The following is a 14,896-nucleotide window of genomic DNA, read 5'->3' on the forward strand; positions in this document are numbered from 1 at the left end:
GGGTTTACAGTAAATGGGGAAAATGACCTAAATGTATTTTCATTTTAGAAAATGATACCAAGTTTCTAAAATGGCAATCTGAACAATTTGGTTATATTCTATTGTAATTACAGATAGTACTCATTTTTCTTTAGTTTTTATTCAATAGGCAAAACAATTTTAATTCTTACGAATTAAATTTTTAAACCTTACATTTGTTGTGGACAAAATTTGACTTACCTAGAATGTTGACATTTTATTACTGTGATAAACCAGTTTCAAGGTTCTCTAACATAAGCAATATTTCAATGAAAAGTGATCAATGAAGAAAAGTGAGAAAATAACATGTACTTTCATGGTTTTTGAAAAATTTCCATTTTAAAAAACAAGTCAGGCTATCAGCCAGAACATTATACCTACCATAACAAGTTTTAGATGAGAAATGTGGACTTTTTTTTTTATTACTCTTGAGCTAAATTATCTAGCTCTAAGAGTAAGGCCAAGTTTCATATCCAAATCAGGTGGAAGAATAATATGACTTTCAGTTTATTTTGCCAATAAACAGCAATTTAGAAAGAGGTATGAAAATAATGAAAATAAATGTCTCAACATGAGCTCTCAGAAACATACTCATGTCATTTTGTCCCTCCAGTAAAAGAATTCTATTTAGTGGGGGTGGTGCATATATGATTTAGTGAAAGTTTGAAATCCTGTATTTTGTATCTCTAAAGTATTGGAGCAATCTGTGGTATTCATTTTAGCATTTCTTCTAAGGATCAAAACTGAACCACAAATTTATGATGAGCTCTTAGGCATTCAGATGTATTTGGTTTTCTTTGGTTGGTTCACTTGAGTGGATGGAATTGTTATTGGAATCCAAGAATACAATATGGCTTAAAAGCATTTGAGTGAATAAGTCACTTTAGCAATTCCTATTGCTGCTGAAGTTCCCAGTCATCTATTTATAAAGTAACCTGCTTGCAACATTGGCAACAAATTTGATTAGTAAATATTTGCTTATCTGACAGATCCAATGTGCTTTTTCTTTCTTTTAAAAATTTATTTATTTTTTATTGAAGGATAATTGTTTTACAGAATTTTGTTGTTTTCTGTCAAACCTCAACATGAGTCAGCCATAGGTATACAGATATCCCCTCCCTCTTGAAACTCCCTCCCATTTCCCGTCCCATCCCACCCCTCTAGGTGGATACAGAGCCCCTGTTTGAGTTCCCTGAGACATACAGAAAAATAAGGAGTGCTTCACGAATTTCTGTGTCATCTTTGAGCAGGGGCCATGCTAATCTTCTCTGGATCATTCCAATTTTAGTGTATGTGCTGGTGAAGTGAGCACCCCATGTGCTTTTGACAAGTATAACATATTAGGAAGAAAAAGACTTCTATTCAGAAATGTTTTTACCCGGTTTGAAACATAGCCAAGCTTTCTGGGCTCAGAACTGAAAATGGTTAATGTGGTCACTGAATGTGTCATCTGGACTCATCTCAGAGGTCCTAGAGTTATCAGAAATCTGGGAGCAGAGAACAGATAAGACATGGTATGAAATGTATAAAAAAAGAATGGAAAAGGCAGTCCTTTATTTCTTAAAACAGTGACATGAATTTTACTTAAAGAGCTGATGTTTGAAAGAGACTCATTGACACAGAAAACAAACTTACAGTTATCAAAAGGGAAAGGTGGGAGGGGAGAGGGATAAATTAGGAGGCTGGGATTAATTTATATACTCTGCTATATATAAAATATGTAAGTAACAGGGACCCACTGTATGGCACAGGGAACTATAGTCAGTTAAAGTAATAACCTATAAGAGAAAAGAATCTGAAAAGGAATATATAGATATGTACATATATACATATATACATAACTGAACTGCTGTGCTATAGACCTGAAACCTACATGATATACTTCAATAAAAAATTAAGACACCTAATGTGTAAGAGGGACATAGGCAGCAGAGAGAGGGGTTTTTTTTATGTGTGCCTCTGTGTTAGGCTGCACTAATGAGAAGAATCTAAATCACATTTCCTGTAATGTCCCAAGACTGAATGTTATATGTTTGACTAAAAAAAAAACACATGTTGAGAAAAAGAAACCAAGATGTCTTTTATGCTAAGGAACGGGACTTTGAGACACACTTCAGAGAACAATGTGGGTGGGGAATTTTTTAAATGAATTATCCACTTGCCACGTATTCAGAAAATTTTTGATCAAGACAGTCCTTTGAGTTTTAGTAACACATGGGATTTCACACTTTCTCTGAGCAATTCGAGTTTCCTTCTCAGAATCTTTTAGCTGCCTAGCTTGAATTGTATCATGTCATAAACTGAAAAATTTATGGGCTCAAATGTAAATTTGTTCTTAAAGAAAGGTAGGAAAATAATCTTATAAAATTATTTTAATAATATTTTTATTATGAAGTAAAAATATTGCATAAGGTTTGAAAATTCTTATTAAATGTTGTACTCAATGGAGAAGACTTCTTAAATAGGTAAAATAGATTCTATGCATCACTGTTCCATCCATACTTGAGATTATGAATTAAAATCTATATATTAAAAAAAAATCTATATATTATAGAAGATAGATTACCAGAAATTGTATTTTAAAGTTAATTAATCAAAGTGGATCCTATTTATGTTATTAAAAATTCAAGTATAAGAAACTGTATTCAGAATTGAGAGAAAAACATAGGACACCAAAGAAATCATTGGTGAAAAATGATTTACTATCAATACAAAACTCAAAGTCATTAAAATTTAATGGATCTTATTCTAGGAAACGTTTTTAAAGAATTAGTTTTAAGAAGTTAAAGCATAAGATTATAAATTAGTTCTTTTCAATTAATATTAAAAAATATACTTAGTATAAAACAGAGCTTTGTTACATAAAAACCTAGGTTAGTGTAGAATATTATAGCTTAAAGGAGAAAATTAGACATTTTTGATATTGCTTCTGTGTACCTCTTTCTAAAATTCTACTGAAAGGAAGATGCTTCTGTGGGTAGCAGGCAATTATATTGTTAACTTAAATATTTAGAAAAGATGGCTTGGATGTTACTCATGAACAAATTCGAAAGTGCTTGATCGTACAACAATTAGCATGAGTCAACATGGATTTTTGACCAATCAATCCGATCAAATGAATTGACTTAAAAAAAAAAACAAACCACCTGTCTAGACACAATTGCTTTTATAGTTACTATTTGATTTTAGAATTCCTGGAATATAGTAATAACACCTACTATTTGCTGGGCAACTGCTTTATGCCAGACACTTTTCTAGAAACCTTTCATGACTTCTGATTAAATTCTCAAAAAGTCAGGGGGCCGTTATCCTCATATTACAGCTAAAGAAAATGGCGTCTCGGTTTAAATGGCTCGTCCCAGATTATACTGTAAGTGGCAGAGGTGGAGTTGAGATATGTCTTTTTCTGAAACCTCTGTTTCCTGCCTCAACCTTGGACTGCCTCACCCAAGGTCAAAGACAGCACTGGGCCTAGGATAACCAATTCTTTCTGTTGTCCTGTGAAAGAGGGATTTTTGGAATGTGGAACTTTCAGAGCTAAGCTTGAGAAAGTCTTGGGCAAACCCAGGTGAATTGGTTATTGTATCTGTAGACATGCTCTTCTGGCTAGCGCACATTCAGGAAGGCCATACTGTTGTGTTAAAAGCTTCCTATTCCTGTTAGATTATCTGCACTGGTGAGGCCATTTCTTTAATCAACAGGATAAAACCAGAGAGCTACCTGCCAGAATAGCTGGATAACTGTGTTGACCAGCTCTTGACACATAGGGAGAACTGAGCTTGCTATCTACCAATCAACTCCAATCTTTAGCATAACTTCAGAGCTCTCAGCTAAAATTGGTTCAAGACATATTATCATAAATCTCTAATGTAGGACAGTAGGGAGCAAAAAAGATGAAAGCAAAAATTTATAAATTAAAAAAAGAAGTCTAGCATATACTTTCCAAGCACAGTTCATTGAAAGGATCAATTACTGGACAAACTTCAAGCAAAACAATATTTTCATCCTTTGTGCTTAATTCAAAGAGAATCAGGGTGTTCTCTGATTATAGCTCTTTTATTTTTCATTTTTATTTTTAATTGAAGTGTAAGTTACAATGTTGTGTTAGTTTCAGTGTACAGAAAAGTGACTCAGTTATATATGTATATTAGAGAGGGTAGCCATTTCCTTCTCCAGGGGATTTTCCCAACCCAGGGATCGAACCCGGGTCTCCTGAACTGCAGATAGGTTCTTTACCATCTGAGTCACCAAGGAAGTCCATAATACCATGTATATATTCTTTTCCAGATTCTTTTCCATTCGCTTTAGTCTCTCAGTCGTGTCCTTCTTTGCGACCCCATGAACTGCAGCACGCCAGGCCTCCCTGTCCATCACTAACTCCCGGAGTCCACCAAAACCTTTGTCCATCGAGCCGGTGATGCCATCCAGCCATCTCATCCTCTGTCGTCCCCTTCTCCTCCTGCCCCCAATCTTTCCCAGCTTTAGGGTCTTTTCAAACGAGTCAGCTCTTCACATAAGGTGGCCAAAGTATTGGAGTTTCAGCTTCAACATCAGTCCTTCCAATGAACACCCAGGACTGATCTCCTTTAGGATGGACTGGTTGGATCTCCTTGCAGGCCAAGGGAATCTCAAGAGTCTTCTCCAACACCACAGTTCAAATCATCAATTCTTCGGCTCTCAGCTTTCTTTATAGTCCAACTCTCCCATCCATACATGACCACTGGAAAAACTATAGCTTTGACTAGATGGACCTTTGTTGGCAAAGTAATGTCACTGCTTTTTAATATGATGTCTAGGTTGGTCATAACTTTTCTTCCAAGGAGTAAGCATCTTTTAATTTCATGGCTGCAGTCACCATCTGCAGTGATTTTGGGGCCCCCAAAAATAAAGTCAGCCACTGTTTCTCTATCTATTTGCCATGAAGTGATGGGACCAGATGCCATGATCTTAGTGTTCTGAATGTTGAGGTTTAACCCAACTTTTTCACTCTCCTCTTTCACTTTCATCAAGAGGCCCTTTAGTTCTTCTTCACTTTCTGTTATTAAAATATGTTGAGTATAGTTCCCTGTGCTATACAGTAGGCCCTTGTTGCTTACTTATTTGATATAAAGTGGTGCTGGGTGCTTAGTCACTCAGTTGTGTTCCACTGTTTGTGACCCCATGGACTGTAGCCTCCCAGGCTCCTCTGTCCATGCAGATTCTCCAGGCAAGAATGCTGGAGTGGGTAGCCTATCCCTTCTCCAGATCTTCCCCACCCAGTAACTGAACTGGGGTCTCCTGCATTGCAGGTGGATTCTTTACCAGCTGAGCTACCAAGGTATGTATATTTTAATCTCAAACTTCTAATTTATCTCTCCCCATCCCTCACTAGCCCCCTTCCCCCCTGCCCCTACTAACCCCTTTGGTAACCGTGAGAATGTTTTCTATGTTTATGAATTTATTTGTTCAATAAGTTCAATTGTATCATTTTTTAGATCCCACATATAAATGAAGTATATATTTGTTTTTGACTTCATTTAGTATGATAATCTCTAGGTTCAACCATGTTGCTGCAAATGACATTATTTCATTCTCTTTCATAGTTGAGTAATATTATTGTATAAATATATTGCATCTTCTTTATCCATTCATCTGTCAATGGACATTTAGGTTGCTTCCATGGCCTGGCTGTCGTCAAGAGTGCTACAGTGAGCATTGGGCTACATGTGTCTTTACAAGTTAGGGTTGTTGCTTGATATATGTGAAGCAGTGTGACTGTGATCATATGGTAGCTCTAGTTTTTGTTTTTTAAGGAACATTCATATTGTTTTCCATAGTGGCCACCAATTTACATTCTCAGCCACAGAGTAGGAGGGTTCCTTTCTTGTCACACCCTCTCCAGCATTTATTAGCTGTAGAGTTTTGATGATGGCCATTTTGACGGGTATGAGATGATACCCCATGATAGTTTGATTCACATTTCCCTAATGATTAGAGATATTGAAAGTTCTCTTTTTATTAACACAGTGTGTCACTTATGAGCCCTTTATTTTTCTGTTCAAACTAATACCTTATCTGTGAGTATTCTCATAACTTTCGTTTGGACTATTTTTCTAGTAGGATTGTAAATTTCTTGCTGGTGGAATATATGCTTTTAGGTCAGCATAGTAGGTAAAATCATAGACTCTGGGGACAGAATGCTAATTTCATGCTGTTGACCACAAGCAAAATTACTTAACTTCCCTGTTCCTGGTTCCTTCCTCTTTAAAATAGAGACAATAATAGTTCTTCCCATATAAGGTTGTTGTGGGGAATTAAGTGGGTTATTTTATGTAAAAAACTTATAATACTTGCCACAAAGGCTGTGCTAGCTATATTATCATGATTATTTTATTGGTCTAGGGTGATTCTGTGCTGTCTTTGCATTTGGAACAGGCGTCACGGCTGTTGATCTGGCCAGAGTTGGGGAGTATTTGGCATCTAGCACATCTGCTGAGTTTCACAGTCACTTTTTCTAAGAAATAGGAATATGTTATTGTTTTCTGCTTTTGATGTACTAATCAATCCTATGGTGGAACCAAGAATATAGCAATTCTTATCAGGATTCAGAGAGGTCGCCATCTTGAATTTGAGGCTCGAATATTCTTCCTCTGCATGAGTGGAAGAGTCTCTCTGATTATACTCCCCATTCACTCCCTTCCCCCGCCCCGAAAGTTACAAATGAGTCATATATGTTGAGACTAGCTTTGCTACGGAGAAGGCAATGGCAAGCCACTCTGGTACTCTTGCTTAGAAAATCTGATGGACGGAGGAACCTGGCAGGCTGCAGTCCATGGGGTCGCTAGAGTCGGACACGACTGAGTGACTTCACTTTCACTTTTCACTTTCATGCACTGGAGAAGGAAATGGCAACCCACTCCAGTATTTTTGCCTGGAGAATCCCAGAGACGGGGGAGCCTTGGTGGGCTGCCATCCGTGGGGTCGCACAGAGTCGGACACTACTGAAGCGACTTAGCAGCAGCAGCAGCTTGGTTAAAGAAAAACTATTCCTTGGTTATTTAAAATATAGCACTAAGGCTTATCATTTATGAGCACTACTTTAACCTAGTGGATTAGGGTCTCTAAAACAGGGTGAGATTGCAAAGCCATGAGGCTTGGTGATGGTCTGAAAAGATTTACCTACTATTACTTGAAAGTGCTTCCTCTGAAATGTGAACTTCGAGGGAGGGAAACTACACCTCTGTAAATTTGCTGCCCAGAGACCAGATACCATTTTAGGACACATGCCTTTCAAATACCATATGATTTTAAAATACTGTATGTTCCAGTGCTGCCTGCTGTATCCACTACATTATGTCTGTGATTCAGAATACTTAATGACATAGTAAGTCATTCCACTCTTGTTTAATCAAGACAAGTTGTGGTATTGATTTATGGAGGAATGGTATGGTAGTATGTACAGAAAACAGCTGGTTTTTAGCAGAAGTTGAAGTGTGTGGATATAGACAAAATAAACAGAGGTACAAACTTGAAGAAATATCTGAGTTCTAATTTCATGGCTTCTTTCCTGCTTGCTTTATAATGCTAAGTTATCTAACAGAACAACTGTCATTACTAACTGTTGATTAGATTTTAAAATTACTAAACGTTAAGAAGATTACTAAGAATTATCATTTGAATTCAAAGATTATGATCAAGTTTATGAAGTGTGGTTGAAAATATAAAATATTGACAGAAATTATTAAAGGTATTTATGTTGGTTGAATGTTTATTTAATATGTTCTCTTACTGAGAGAACAATAATTCTAGGGAACACCTAAGCAATTTTATATGAAGGCGTTATGTGGGGATGATCAGCATATATTTATTGAAACTAGAGCATCACCTCTTCTAAGAGGTTTCTGACACCCTGAACAAATTTCTAAATATCTCCTAGGTCATTATATTAAAAGTGATAAAAAGGTCTTTGAAAATGCAGGGAGTTTTTACAAGAGCATTGGCCTCAGAATATTTCAGGCCAGTATTACTGAACTGTTCATCCATGGCATCTAAGTGTTGGAGGTGCTCCTAAGAAAGGAATACTTAAGAAAGCTGAGATCTGGGAAGGGCATGATGAGACAGAAGCTGAATCAATGACAAAGAGATTCAATGACAAAGGTCTTCCTTCCTTCCTTCCTTGCCTTGTATTTCTGTATCCTGGATATTACTTTTTGTGCTTGGACATTCCTTTATTTGGGCTTCCCTGATGGCTTAGTGGTAAAGAATCTGCGTGCCAATGCAGGAGACACAGGTTCGATCCCTGATCTGAAACAATCTCATGGAGAAGTTGGAGAAGGAAATGGCAACCCACTCCAGTATTCCTGCCTGGAGAATCCCAGGAACAGAGGAACCTGGTGGGCTACCATCTATGGGGTCGCACAGAGTTGGACACGACTGTAGCGACCTAGCAGCAGCAGCAGCATGGAGAAGTAAATGCAACCCGCTCTAGTATTCTGGCCTGGAGAACCCCATGGATAGAGGAGCCTGCAACTACAGTCCATGGGGTTACAGACTCATCATGAGTCAGCGACTGAATAAACATGCACACATTCCTTTATTCCTTGAGTGATAGGGAGCAACTATCCAGAGAGCTGATTATAAGGGTTACTAAATGACCAGAGAGTAAATTGAATATTTGGTGCCAGTTAGCTTTCTGAAAACCACATCCTAAATAGTTATTAATAAGTAATCATTGGTAACACATAAATTTATATCTTTCCCCCAGAAACTGGGGAAGGGCTTCTCCTGTGAAGTGAAGCCAATCTGGAACATAGATGTGATTCTTGGGGATGAGGCAGCCATTTTGTTACCATCATGATATTAGAAATTTTGGGAGAAAAAAATTATGGGAAAACTTTCTTTTTTCTTGTGTATAAAAGAGATATTAGCACAGCTATGGCACGTGAGGAAAGTGGATGTGAAGTTCAAGAAACCCACTTGTGGCAGGTACTGAGGGTTTAGTTATTTGACCCTCTATCCAGTTTCTGTCTCCTTTGCTTTTCTCTAGGATAGAGCCTGAATAACAATGTGCTCAGTATCTCAATGCCTTTGCAGACAGAAGTGGCCATGAACATGATTCTGGCCAGTAAGATATAGGCTAAAGTCTATGGGGAGGTGAAAATGATATTTTTAAATAAAGCCTTGCTGGGAGAAAGCTTTTAATCCATTTTCCTCTTTCTCTGTAGAACATGGAATATTGTAGAAATGTCATGATGAAAGTCATTTGCCAAGGACAGCAAGTCAGGGAGAAAGAAGCAACATGGAGGATCTCTTGCATTGGAACTGGATTACTTACCTCTGACACTGTGAAGTGAAGAAAAGAAAAAAGGAAAATCTGATGTATCAGATAGGGTCCTGGCAGATACAAGGGGTGGCCAAAAGGCCTTAAAAATAATTTAATGAAGAAACTCTTTACAGAGTTATGAGAAAAGAGAAAGGAAATATGTCAGTATTCTTCAGAGAAATAAAACCAACAGTTTTTCTTCCTTCTTCCTCCCTTTCCCCTTTTCCTTTCCCCCCTCCTCCGTTTCTTTCTTTCTTTTCTCTCTTGCTCCCCCCTCTCTTCTCTCTTTCAATTGCTTTCTGTGATTGTGGGAGTTGACAAGTTCACAATCTGCAAGAATCAATATCTCAGATTGAGTCTGAAGGCTGGCAGGCTGCCTTCAGGGAACCAATGTTCTGTTTCACAGGCCATCAGGCGGGACAATTCTCTCTTACTTAAAAGAGAGTCAGTCTTTTTGAACTATTCAGGCCTTCAACTAATTGGGTAGGGCCCATCCACTTTTGGGAGAGCAATCTGCTTTACTCAGTCTGTTACTGAAGGGTGTGTGGGGTCGGGTTACTGGGCGCTCAACAGCCAACAAACTGGCCAGGTTGGTAGAAAGGAAAGTTTGCTTTATCTCAGATGCTGGCAGCTGAGCGGGGGTGGGGGTGTGAGGGCAAAAGTCTGTCCAAAGGCCAACTCCTCCTTGCCCATAACTGGTAACTAGTGGGGCAAGAGATTTTATAAGTAGAAGGAGGGGGCTGCTTGTAGAAACAGCACAGTCAGCTCTGACAGTCATCTTCAAATTCCTTCTCGATGGTCTGACCAGTGTCATCTTGATTGTTTTAGGTAGAGTTAATCTTAAGTTACAGGGTCTACTTGTTCCCATTTCACTGAGGCCAGTTTTGGAATTGTGGCAGCTCATGTGCTGGGTATAGTCTGGTCTTTGTGTAGTTAACTTTTCCACCTGGTGTTTTAGTAGCTATAAGACAGCTCACAGGATATGGCTCAGAATATTATCTATAGCCCTTGAGAAAGAACAAAAGGTCCTTGACTATGCTTAATGACTACATATGTTATTATTTAGTCTCCTGTGACTGTTTTCCTTTGTTTCCATATTTCTCATTTCTCTGATTAAACTTATTCTTTGACTGAAGTTTTCCATAGACAAAAAGCAGACAGAGGACATGGCGTGGGGGGCAAGAACCATAGGGTCCTGCTCTGTTTCAAGTCTACCATGTAAATGTTAATCTCATCCCCAAACACCTCTGTTGATACACTCAGAATAAAGTTTGGCAAAATATCTGGGCACCTTGTGGCCCAGTCAAGTTGATACATAACATTAGCCGCCATAGGAACTCACAAGAGATGGTGCAACACCACTAGAAATGGTGGGGATTTTGATGGGTTAGGGGAGGGAAGAGTATTCACTGGAGTCAGAAAAAACTTGAATAAGAAGAGATGCTGCCTTATATGATCTTTGAGTACAAAGAAAAATAACTCTGCCAGAACTATAGCTACACAAGTAAAGGAGTCGGGGTGGAGATTATGGGAAATAAATATGTGATCCTTCCTCTTCCTGCTTAAGCCAGGGGGCAGAAGAGTTTGGGTGATGCTGTCTATGAAGTTCTACCTCTTGTGACAGGGAAGAGGGCAGAGCTTGGTGAAGGTAAGTGGGGAGATTGAAATTAACTAGCATACACTAATAATTTAAGCCATCCTTAACTTCATTAAATTAATTTATAAAAACCAGCATAGGATAATTATGCTGCTCAATCAATTGCAATTCTAACTGATGCAGAAAGCAATGAATTATTTTAGTCACTGGACTTTGTTTCCTTGATCGAAACACTATTCATATTGGACCATACAGATGATGGCTTTTGATGTATTGTCTGATTAAGGGACATGATAGTGGGCTCCAAAATCACTGTGGCTAGTGACTGAAGCCATGAAATTAAAAGACACTGGCTCTTTGGAAGGAAAGCTATGACAAACCTAGACAGCTATTGAAAAACAGAGGCATCACTTTGCCAACAAAGGTCTCTATAGTCAAAGCTATGGTTTTTTTAATAGTCCTGTGAGGATGTGAGAGTAGGACTATAAAAAAGGCTGAGAGTCAAAGAATTGATGCTTTCAAATTGTGGTGCTGGAGAAGACTCTTGAGAGTCCGTTGGACAGCAGGGAGATCCAACCAGTCAATCCTAAAGGAAATCAGTCCTGAATATTCATTGAAAGGACTGATGCTGAAGCTGAAGCTCCAATACTGTGGCCTTCTGATGAGAAAAACTGATTCATTGGAAAAGATCCTGATGCTGGGAAAGATTGAGGGCAGGAGAAGGCGGTGGCAGAGGATGAGAGGGTTGGATGGCATCACCAGTTCAACGGACATGAGCTTGAGCAAACTCTGGGAGAAGGTGAAGGACAGGAGGGCCTGGTGTGATGCAGTCCATGGGGTCGCAAGGAGTTGGAGACGAGTTAGTGATGGAAAAACAACAATAGCAGCAGCAGCAACGTAGTACAGTTGATCAGAAACATGTGGTTTGCTTGATTATTTATATATGAAACAGTTTCATATGTTTCTCAATACATTTGCTCATTGAAATAATAAGAAATAAGAGAATTGGAGGTGATTTTTGAGAATGGAAAATTAGTACCTCTGTATTTCTGCTGAGGGAATGTCGAACAAATATTCAAACAACATTGATTTGAAGGGGAAGCAGATTACTAGTCTCCCTTGTTCAGACACTGGGTCTAAGGTTCTAGTTAATTCCTACTTCATGGTTTGAAGTGTTTCTAATGTCTGAAGAGACAGTTGGTCTTGTGGTTGGATGACATATGGTCCAGCTACTGCTGGTGTTTGCTGGCTCTGACTAAGGCAGGGACTCGGTTTATTTGTTCAGGAATCTGCACATGGGCTGTGTCTGGGTCTTCCAGGAGTCTCGTCAGTTCCTGTGGGCCTTGGAGTCTGGCTCAGAAGGGAGAAGGCAGCAGCTCTTGTTACACGAGGCAGAACTACTGGGGTTTGGGATGCTGGCCAATCTGCTCATGGAGAAGAGAAACTGTTTTCAACAATACCATCAAGTGGTTTATCTGATGGGTGGGTGAATACACTGACTCAGTCATGAACTCATAACTCCTACTTGAGAGCAGACATGGCTAAGTGCTTATCTAGCTCTGCTATGACTAAAGTCACATATCTTTAAATGTGTGTGGGCGTGGCAGTCCAGGACGCAAATAAGTCAAATATCTGAATTACCCAGAGAAAATAACAAGTCCACTGACCCAAACTTGGCAGCCGTGCACACTGTTGTAAAATAGCACTGACTCACAGCAGCTGTGGTCATTTCCAAGTGGCCAGAGGGATTGGATGGAAGGACAGGCATCCCACAGGGTGTGATGGTCACCTAAATTGAAAGGCATGGCCCTAAGAGTGCTTGAAACCTTTCTCAAATACTAAAGTGTGAGGCTCTGTGATGTTGGGGACCTATATGCTGAAGATCCCAGGTTTCTTGAATGGACCATAATATTGGCATGGATCTAGATGTGGGGGACTGGGTGTTCTTTTAAACATAGCATACCACTTGGGGGTCCTTAGTTTTTATATCCTTTGAAATAAGTTGGTTGCTGGATAGCGTTCTTCATAGAGGAATATGGAAATAACCATGGAATTTTGACTATTTCTAGTTACTACAAATTTTATGGATTGTTAGAGATTTTTTTCTGATTGTATTTTAGTTTTATTTTGAGTTGTTAGCATGAAAATCTACTAACTTAGCATAGGTATGGAAAACACCTTTTTAAGTGATATTTAGAACTTCTTGTTGGCATCATATTGTATAGTCCATTAAGGCCCATATGTCTCTTCCCATCTTGACATTCAAATGACATCTGGCGATAACTCAAAAACAAATTAATTCTTTTTAATGAAATCTCTTGAGAACACAGCATATGTCCATAATGTCCAGTTGAAGTCTTAAAAATCTTATTCCCCTATATTTTGGCTATCTATTTCTGAATAGCAAACCACTCCAAGATTTAGTGGCTTAACATCATTTAGGGGGAATTCCAGGTGGCTCAGTGGTAAAGAATCCACCTGCCCACGCAGGAGATGCAGGAAAGGCAGGTTCAGTCCATGGGTCAGGAAGGTCCTCTGGAGGAGGAAATGGCAACCCACTCCAGCATTCTTGCCTGGAAAATCCCATGGACAAAGGAGCCTGGTGGGCCACAGTCTCTGGGGTCGCACAGAGACGGACATGACTGAGCAACTGAGCACACAGCACATCATTTAGTGGTGGAGTCAATGACGGCAGCTGGGCGGTAGTTCCGCTCTCCTGCTGCGGTCGTCTGGAAGCTCCTCTGGGTGTGTGTAAGAGGGCACTGCAGACCTTTTTAGGCTCAGTCTTGGAGGTTACACAGTATCACTCAGTCACAGTCTATTGGCCAAAGCAGGTCACAGATTCAAAGCAATTGAAGAAGACTCTCTCTCTTTATAGACACAGGGGCGATGTTTGTGGACAGCTCGTCTTTCTCAATATCCTAAATACAAGATTACTGCACCTAAATCTCTCTCCCCTCTCACTCTCAACTCTGCTAAGACCTGCCCCCCCCACCCCCAATTCTGTTTCTGAAATCTCCCTGCTGCTTCCTTTCCAACCCACACCTTCCATCCTTTGTTTTTCTCTGCCCTTTCTGGTGTGAACCCAGCTACCTTTTCTAGTTTATCCAGTATTTCTTTACTATTTATTACTTTGATTTTCGTAACAAGTTGTCATTTTTTTAAGGATTGTTAACAACATGATGTTTCTTAATGAGAGGAAACAAATTGGAGAGTGGATGTGAATTTTATTCTTGTTATCTCTTGTTCCTTGGAAGAAAAGCTATGACCAACCTAGACAGCATATTAAAAAGCAGAGACATTACTTTACCAACAAAGGTCTGTATAGTCAAAGCTGTGGTTTTTCCCTTAGTCACGTATGGATGTGGAGTTGGACTATAAGGAAAGTCGAGTGCCGAAGAATTGATGCTTTTGAACTGTGGTGTTGGAGAAAACTCTTGAGAGTCCCTTGGACTCCAAGGAGGTCCAACCAGTCTATTCTAAAGGAGATCAGTCCTGATAATCAGTGGAAGGACTGAGGCTGAAGCTGAAACTCCAATACTTTGACCACCTGATGCAAAGAACTGACTCATTGGAAAAGACCCTGATTCTGGGAAAGATTGAAGGCAGGAGGAGAAGGGGAAGACAGAGGATGAGATGGTTGGATGGCATCACTGACGCGATGGACGTGAATTTATGTAGACTCTGGGAGTTGGTGATGGAGAGGGAGGCCTGGTGTGCTGCAGTCCATGGGGTTGCAAAGAGTTGGACACGACTGAGTGACTGAACTGAACTGATATCTATGTTTAGATGATGCATACATGGGAAATGATTTTGTTGTGAAATTATTGCTGATGACATGGGTATTCATTGCAGATGGCACCAATTGATTTTTAGAAATGTAACCCAAGGGGAGGGCTAGCAGAGAAGGTGAGTGACTCAGGATGGAGTCCTGGAGGTTGCCTTAGGCACCTCACACCTCAGGAATGATGGGAATGGTG

At 39.4% G+C, this 14,896-nt stretch overlaps 1 non-coding gene across 1 annotated transcript; it reads right to left on the reverse strand.

The window, feature by feature from the left end:
• Positions 1–1,223: 1,223 nt before the first annotated feature.
• Positions 1,224–1,330, reverse strand: LOC122687644. Its single transcript, XR_006339209.1, has one exon. It is a non-coding gene; the product is annotated as a U6 spliceosomal RNA (small nuclear RNA).
• Between the last annotated feature and the right edge of the window lie 13,566 nt (positions 1,331–14,896).

This window comes from Cervus elaphus, chromosome 31 (genome assembly GCF_910594005.1).
Source record: "Cervus elaphus chromosome 31, mCerEla1.1, whole genome shotgun sequence".
NCBI lineage: Eukaryota > Metazoa > Chordata > Mammalia > Artiodactyla > Cervidae > Cervus > Cervus elaphus.